This window comes from Aegilops tauschii, chromosome 4 (genome assembly GCF_002575655.3).
Source record: "Aegilops tauschii subsp. strangulata cultivar AL8/78 chromosome 4, Aet v6.0, whole genome shotgun sequence".
In the NCBI taxonomy this organism is placed as follows: Eukaryota; Viridiplantae; Streptophyta; class Magnoliopsida; order Poales; family Poaceae; genus Aegilops; species Aegilops tauschii.
Window position 1 is genome coordinate 471,031,963 of NC_053038.3, and position 8,169 is coordinate 471,040,131.

Below are 8,169 nucleotides of genomic sequence, written 5' to 3' on the forward strand. Positions count from 1 at the left end.
CCTCGCACTACACGCGTCATGTATAATTTAGCGTTAATTTAGCACGCTATAGCGTTAATTCAGCGCCAAGCCTAGGTTGTCGTAGCCCATTATTTAAACCAATGACATATGGTGAGAAATTATGTTAGTCTGGTTACACTGGTAGAAAAAAGGCCTTTAGTCCCGGTTCGCAAAGGCCTTTAGTCCCGGCTGTGCAACCGAGACTAAATATGCGCGACTAAAGACCCCCCCTTTAGTCGCGCCTCTTACGAACCGCGACTAAAGGCTTTAGTCCCGGTTCTCGTGGCTAACCTGGACTAAAGGCCTCCTCCGCAGGTTTAAACCTGGTTTTTTTGCGAATTTTTTTTATCCTCTAATCTCTAATCACCCCTCATCATTCCAAATCATCTAACTTCCCGGACGGTCACCCATCCTCTCACTACTCCAGCCTGAGCACGCTTAACTTCCGGGTTCTATTCTCCCTCGTTTCCAAGTATGCACTTGTTGTTTTCCTGACAATAGTAGGATGTCAATTCTATTAACCCTCAGGAATTTAGCTTGAGCATGAAGTGACACATTTCACTGTTTGAGTTTGAAACTATTGTTTTAAAAAACAATAATTATTTAGTAACACTAATATTTCTGGAATAATTAGTTTGACCATTGTTTGACCACTGTTTGACCAGATTTGACCAAAATTTAAAAAAATCTGAAATAATTATTTAGTAACACTAATATTCTAGAATAATTAGTTTGACCATTGTTTGACCACAGTTTGACCACAATTTGAATTTTTTTGAATTTTTTGCCTCTCCAGATCTTAAAAGCCCCGTATCTTTTTTCTGTTAGGTTTTTGAGGATTTTGAAAATGTTTAATGGGGTTCCCCCGATGAAATTCGGATGTAACTTTTCGAGTAGATGATTTTTCATATAAAAAACTTTTTCATCCGAGTTCGTATGCAAAAGTTATGCCCATTTTAAGAATTTCCAGAGAGATTTTGCAAATAAAGTCGAAATTCATATTTGTTAATTTTCCCAACAACTAGACCACATATCACATGAGAAACTTATTTTATTTTATTTTTTTGACATTTCCATCATTTTCTTTTGGTTTTTCTAAAACTGAAAAGGCGGTCCACTGGGGGGGGGGGTAGAGTATGATGGGCCCTTTAGTACCGGTTGGTCTGGCCAACCGCGACTAAAGGACTAACCTTTAGTCCCGGTTGGTCTGGCCAACCGCGACTAAAGGACTAACCTTTAGTCCCGGTTGGTCTGGCCAACCACGACTAAAGGACTAACCTTTAGTCCCGGTTGGTCTGGCCAACCGCGACTAAAGGCCTTCGGGCCAGCCTGAGGACCTTTAGTCCCGGGACTAAAGCCCCTCCCGTCCGCCAGCTGTCGACCGAGCGCGCTGGGCCCAGATAGTTGGTCGCGGGTCTCCTCCCGAACCGCGACTAAAGACCCCTTTGGTCGCGGTTCGATTATTTTGGGGACTAATGGGGGCGTATGGAAGCCTCTTTTTCTACTAGTGTTAACCCTCTTATGCCGACAGTAAAGACTCCAGCATAGAATGTAGTTAGCATGTAACCGTAATTATATGACCAACTCTATATCCTTTCTATACGCGCAGTGTCTATTCTTTTATTGTAATTTCATCTGACCATCTGAACTTGATGGTCTTCTCCATGTATGTAGATACGATACAAAGAGCTCTCGCTGTTATGCACGTGTTTGTTACTTTGAGGGAAATTAAGCACTGTAGTTCTGTTGGTTGGGACGTTGAGTGGAACACAAACGCCCTAGCTGTCATAACAGAAATCCGCAGACATCATCGTAAACGTAAACAACATAGATGACCCGAAAACATTAATGCTCGGACAGAGAGTTACTACCTACAACAAAAATGTTTGATGAAGTCCTTTTTTTAGAAAAGGAGGATGATCCCCGGCCTCTTCATCTGGACATGCAGCTATTTTATTAATTATTATAAAAAACCTTAAAAAGTACTCCCTCCGGCCGGAAATACTTGTCATCAAAATGGATAAAAAAGGTTGTATTTAGACGTATTTTAGTTCTAGACGCATCTCTTTCTATCCATTTTGATGACAAGTATTTCCGGACGAAGGGAGTAATACATCAGGTAGTCTGAAGCCATTATCTTAGAAACATTGTCACTACTCCTATTCACCTGATGAATGGGTGCCGATAGTCCGAGCCTAATACCAAACAGACATCACACCGTGCATTACTATTTTTAGGTGGTACGTCTCTAGCAACCAACTGCATTGAAACCACGTGGTGTGCCCATTTTAACGCTATCGATTGGATCATCAGTCTTGTCGTTTTAATTAGGAGCTCTATCCATATGTCTCAATTTGGAAATCTTGCTCAAACTCCTTCAAGACCGTATCCAAGATGTCCCAACATATCCAAGATGTCCCATCTTGCATTTACTGCAATTATTTCCTATGGATTTCCTAAAAAAAACTTAGGTACCATTCAAATTGGAATAGTTTTGTTACTTGAGTTAAGTCTATTTTGAAATATAGTTTTTCTTCGTAAAACTGGAAAAAAATGCACATATATAACTCTTATGTATCATATATAATATGATTATTCTTGGAGAGGGGCGATTTGACTCCCGAGCTCATCTAAACCCGCCATGAACAGTAAAATCGAAACAAATAATAGAAAAAAAATCAAAACATTCCGAATTATTATTTTTTGCATGGTAGATGTTTCAGTGCGTGAGGTTCGTGTGTAGGCATTGGATCAACGATGAATATTTGTGTTGGATGATATTCGTCATGTAACCGTCACAACCTAGAGGGATACACAATAGTTCCAATTCATCTTATGTCCTATCCTAACAATGTATACCATTGTAGAGTTTTCACTTAGTCGACATCAATAGGCCCAGAAGCAACATTCGTAACAACATTCGGATATAAATTGCTATCATGCGAATATAAGTTGAATAGATAAGTTCATCCATAACAACATTGTAAGGAATCTACAATTATATGACCTCTCCAAAACTTCATAAGAAATCTTGATTACCATGAAGTGGTTGTGAAAAAAGTTTTAAAAAGACAAAAGGGGCGGTGACGCAGCGCCAAGCGGCCTAAGTCTAAGTCACGCATATATTCACGAGTGCACACGCTATATAGGTTTGTGTCCATAGCACAACTTCCCCCTCTCTACGTGGTTGTAGCATTTTGAAGTCTATGGAAGGACCCCTTATAAGTTGGTCATCTTTTTTTTTGCGAAAATTATAAGTTGGTCATCTTGACGTATGGGATTTAGGCAAGCTGGCGTCGTACAGAAAGTAACTCACATATGCAGAACCTGCCTGGAAAAGATAGAATGTGTTTTTATTTCTTTTAGTTACATTTTGAGAATGCAAAGGTTATGAACTGATGGAAACTTTTTTTTTGGTTATTTTCGGCAAACACCCAAAAAATGCACATGTGTTTTTGGCAAAATCACAACAGTAGTACTGTATTTGAACCCTTTTTTCTCCTTCCGTTCTCTTTTTGCTGTTGTTTGTCTGAGCAGTCAGCCAGTTCGTTCTTTCTTTTGACATTTTGGCTACTTTGAACGAAATGGCAGCAAGCTGTTCATATGCATAGGTCAGAAATGGATGAATTAGGGAAGTGACATGGATGACATATGCTTCCTCACATAATTAACAAGCTAGCCAGGAGTAAGCTCCCCTCAGCATACACTGACTACTCCCTCTATCAAAATAACTAATCAACGGTTGGATCTCATCCCACATCTACTGATCGTTGCCTCGCTTCTCCAAGATGATCCACACCTCATTCTGGATCACAGTCAAGATCATCTAGAAAAAATGTCCCCTTACAAATGAGATCAGCTACACTTGGCATTTAAATCTCTCTACATACATGGCAAATATCAAATAAAACCTGTTGTTTTTCAAAGCTAAAGAAGCCAAGTCTAGCATACACGAAAAATCATCACCGATTATATAAATCTATATGGATCAAGGATGATAAACAAGGAGAAAAGGACATGAATCATGATCAATTTTAAAGCTAGTTCAATATCCAACACTTCGGCAGCCAACAAACCAAGCACAAGCACTCGCCAACAGTAGTTCAATAGCCAACCCAATTACAAACCAGGCATATCAATTACCCCCTCTGATCCAAAAAAAAGTATCCTGGTTGAAGCCACGACACTTTTTTTTGGATCGGAGAGAGTAGAAAGCACTTGGCCAACATACAGATCACACAAGTAGCATGTCAGGCTAGTCTTGCTTTTTACATAGTGCTTCCAAATCTTGCTTTCAATCGGTGGTACTTCTCTCCTTGGTGTCTTGCCACTCTTGGGCCAAAGTTTGGCAATAACTTGTCACTGTCGTGTGCATCTATCTGAAGCACAACACATGCATGTCAAGGAAAGTTTAATACATCACACATCATGAAACGTAGAAAGGGAATTGCTTGTAAATCAGATAATCAAGCTCATCGGTCAAACGGTCATATTACTATCTTCACTTAGCACGCACAACACATGAGAATAGGTCAAGTTCTTGTCAGCAACACTCGGTAAAAGATCAAGTTAAGAATATCTCTTCTCATCCAAACCTATCAAACAAGACCAAGGATCACCTAAGCAGGAAATATAAATAATCCTAGACCGCGACCCATTAGTTACTATACCAAGCTATCTGGACCAAGTGTCATACTGTCATACATACTCGACTAGATCGGCAACGCGCCTTGGCGCGAGGGTGCCGGTCCCAACGATGTGGTCAAGCAAGTAGTAATCATGGTTTAGCGTAATTATTCAAATAGGATAACAAAATAAAAGAAGGATGAAACATTCACTTCTAATAGAAGATATTGAGTCATGAGACCACGAAAGGTAACCACTTCCATTAAGTTTAGTACTAATAGCACGAACATGTCCTAATCTAAAACAAAGTTTGCAGCACATCCATATATAAGCAAGGCAACTACCCAACATAGGCTAAAGTTATAACAAAAACAACTTCACTACAAAGGTAACATCTCAAAAGGAGGTTAGTAAACACTTATTAATGATTCAGTACTAAACATCAAGGTTAATCACACAACATTGGCAAGTTTCATACCAAAGCATACTTTGTTGTAACAAATATACTCAGAGCAACCTTCTCGGACTGTTAGTGCATTTCATAAAACAATGCTATGAAGGGGGACATCCATGATACAACATACATGTTGGTCCTCAACTTTCACTTCTAGCGATCTCCAAGTATATTGGAATTCCAAAGAGCGGTCTTAGGGCGTCGTGCCCTGTCCAGCACCATGGTCCAGTGCCCAGACCCAAAACATAGAGCAGGTTACAGTAATACATAGTCCAGATGGTGTTGAGTAGAAAAAAACCACAATATATTACACGGGAAAGAACATGACATTCCTGTACATAAGTGAACCCCTAACAAAGCAATGCCCTAGATCATCTTCACACCCATGAGACTCCAGGTTGTAGCCTTAAAGATAAGTGTAGACAAACCCTGTCAATAAGTATACATGGGTTACAAGAGTAGTGAACATTTATTGTATACCCACACCATTCTCTGTCATAAAAGTAGGGAGACAGAGCACCAAAACAAAGAAGAGTACAGGTTCCTTTCACCAACAGATGAACTTTGCAATTAACACTGAAAATGGGATGAAAGCAATGGGAAATTTTCTTCTAAGACTGTCCCAAATCATTATGAATCATGGGCATGTGTCCTGCACACACACATGATGCATTTTTTATCATTATCATGCACTACTGCCTACTCCTCTATATATCATTAAGAACAGGTCACTAATTCCTTTGATGGTTGACACTAAGATAAAGTCACATGTTCAAATTCTATTAACCTAAGGCAGTAATTCAAACAGTCCGTAGAAGCCTTTCCAAAGAAGTCCCCTAAAAAATAATCAACCAGATTATATGTACTGAACATAAGAACTTATTCCAGAGATATGTTAACGACACATTATGAAATATTATACCTCCACAAAGCAGGGACGGCAGATCGACGGATGTCCATCCCCACTTCCTACAATTACGCAAAATAAAATCTAAGGTGAGAACATCACTGAATTATAATTGGAAACTAAATTTTGCTCTGAACCATAACATGCACTTGACAAAGTGAACTATCCAGAAATGGAGTTATTATATGAACCACAGCATGCACTTGACAAAGTAAAGAATGTGAACTGGAGTTAAACTGATATAATCATACAGTGGTATTTTCCTGAAAATCTAATCATAAAAAGAGAGAAAAGAAACCAGCGGCTAGAAAGGCAATCAACACGTCGAATCACAACATTATATGAACAGGCAAAAAGGTCAAACAGGAAGTCCGAGGAAGCCCAAGATGACGGTACCATATACATATTGTGTACAAATATACCTTCATCGCTGGTGGATATTGGATCGACGCTCCGTGCCCCTTGCATGATGTTATTATATATCGGATGCTTAGTTGTCACTGCAGCCCTAGAATGAGCAAAAGCTCATTAGTATTCTTACTTATACTGCATGATATTTTTACCTGAACTCAGCATCCAACAGTGTGCAAAATACTAACCATGGAGTCAATCAAAGTTACGCCAGAACTAAAACTACACATGTACCACAAAATCCAACTATCCATGTGAAATCGGAGAGAAGTAACCAACTGTTTTTTGTTATCTTGTATTTCTCATGAGAGAGCCTGGGTGTTTTTGTAATCAGAACAGTAACTGTAACCACGTGCATATCAATGAGCATGATATGTATCATGCACCATTTTGACAAACAACATGACAGAAAAAAATCCTTTACATCTACTGTTGACTTGATTCAGTTTCAAATGTAATGATGGTTCATACAAATAGAAGTACAATTAATTAGCTGCATCATTACCATCCACTTAAAGTAAACAAGCCAGTGTATTAGAGTTTGAGAATAGCCGTGCACCACCTCATCCCAACATAGGTAATATATATTACATCTATTGTGAACTTGATTCGGTTTCAAAGGTAATGTTGGTCCATGCAAGTAGAAGTACAGTTAATTAGCTGCATCATCTCATAGTGTCTCAGAGACAAACCGCATTATATATGGCATATAGGACGGGGAAAGATTAGGTAGTGGAAGATACGTATGTAAATAAATCAGAGGAGATCCTAACTTTAAATCCTAATTGAATGGCAAGACATGCGCCCACACAGACGTCTTTTCCATAAGGCTAAAGAGTGAGAAAGGGCAATCATCTACATTTAAGTCTTGCTTATTAGCCAATTTAAGAATCAGCCTCCCATAAGGCTATAAGTACCAATGAGCTAGGAAAAGAACAATATCTACCTTTTTATAAAACCAGAGAAGCAGTGGACCAGAGGCTGGAGATGAAGAGGAGCAGTCCAAATTTTCATGTTGCAGAACAAAGTGCAAACTGAGACTGCAGTCATTTATTCAATATGGAATCAATGATGCACTTAATTTGAGGCCACAAAGGAAAACCCGAAATAAACATGAAACAAAGACACAAGGAACCAGATATAAATGTCAGACACGCATACAACCTGCAAGACTATGGGCATGAAACGAACACACAAAATTGGCCAGTCGCATGAGAGGAAATACAAGGACATTTTTCTGCCCCAACTCTTATTTGTGCTCACCTCACTATGGCTGGATTCTTCTTCTGGGCAGTGAGCACAACAACAATGCACATTCTTTTTTGGCTTTATCAGTTCATAAGAAGACAACATTTTTGACCAAGGCAATGATGGTCGACAAACATTCACATGAAATGATGAACTGATACATGTTAGTAATTTTATTTATATATTGACACCTGGTTAGTACCAGGGTCCGTTAAACTGGCAGTTGCTAGACTGAAACCAAATCATATCATCTTTGCTTGGTTTTTTAGGCAGGGCATGCTACCTCTTGAGCACTGCGTTGGTTTTCCTTGAAGAGGAAAGGGTGTTGGAAATATGCCCTAGAGGCAATAATAAATGGTTATTATTATATTTCTTTGTTCATGATAATCGTCTATTGTTCATGCTATAATTGTATTGTCCGAAAATCGTAATACATGTGTGAATACATAGACTACAACGTGTCCCTATTAAGCCTCTAGTTGACTAGCTCGTTGATCAACAGATAGTCATGGTTTCCTGACTA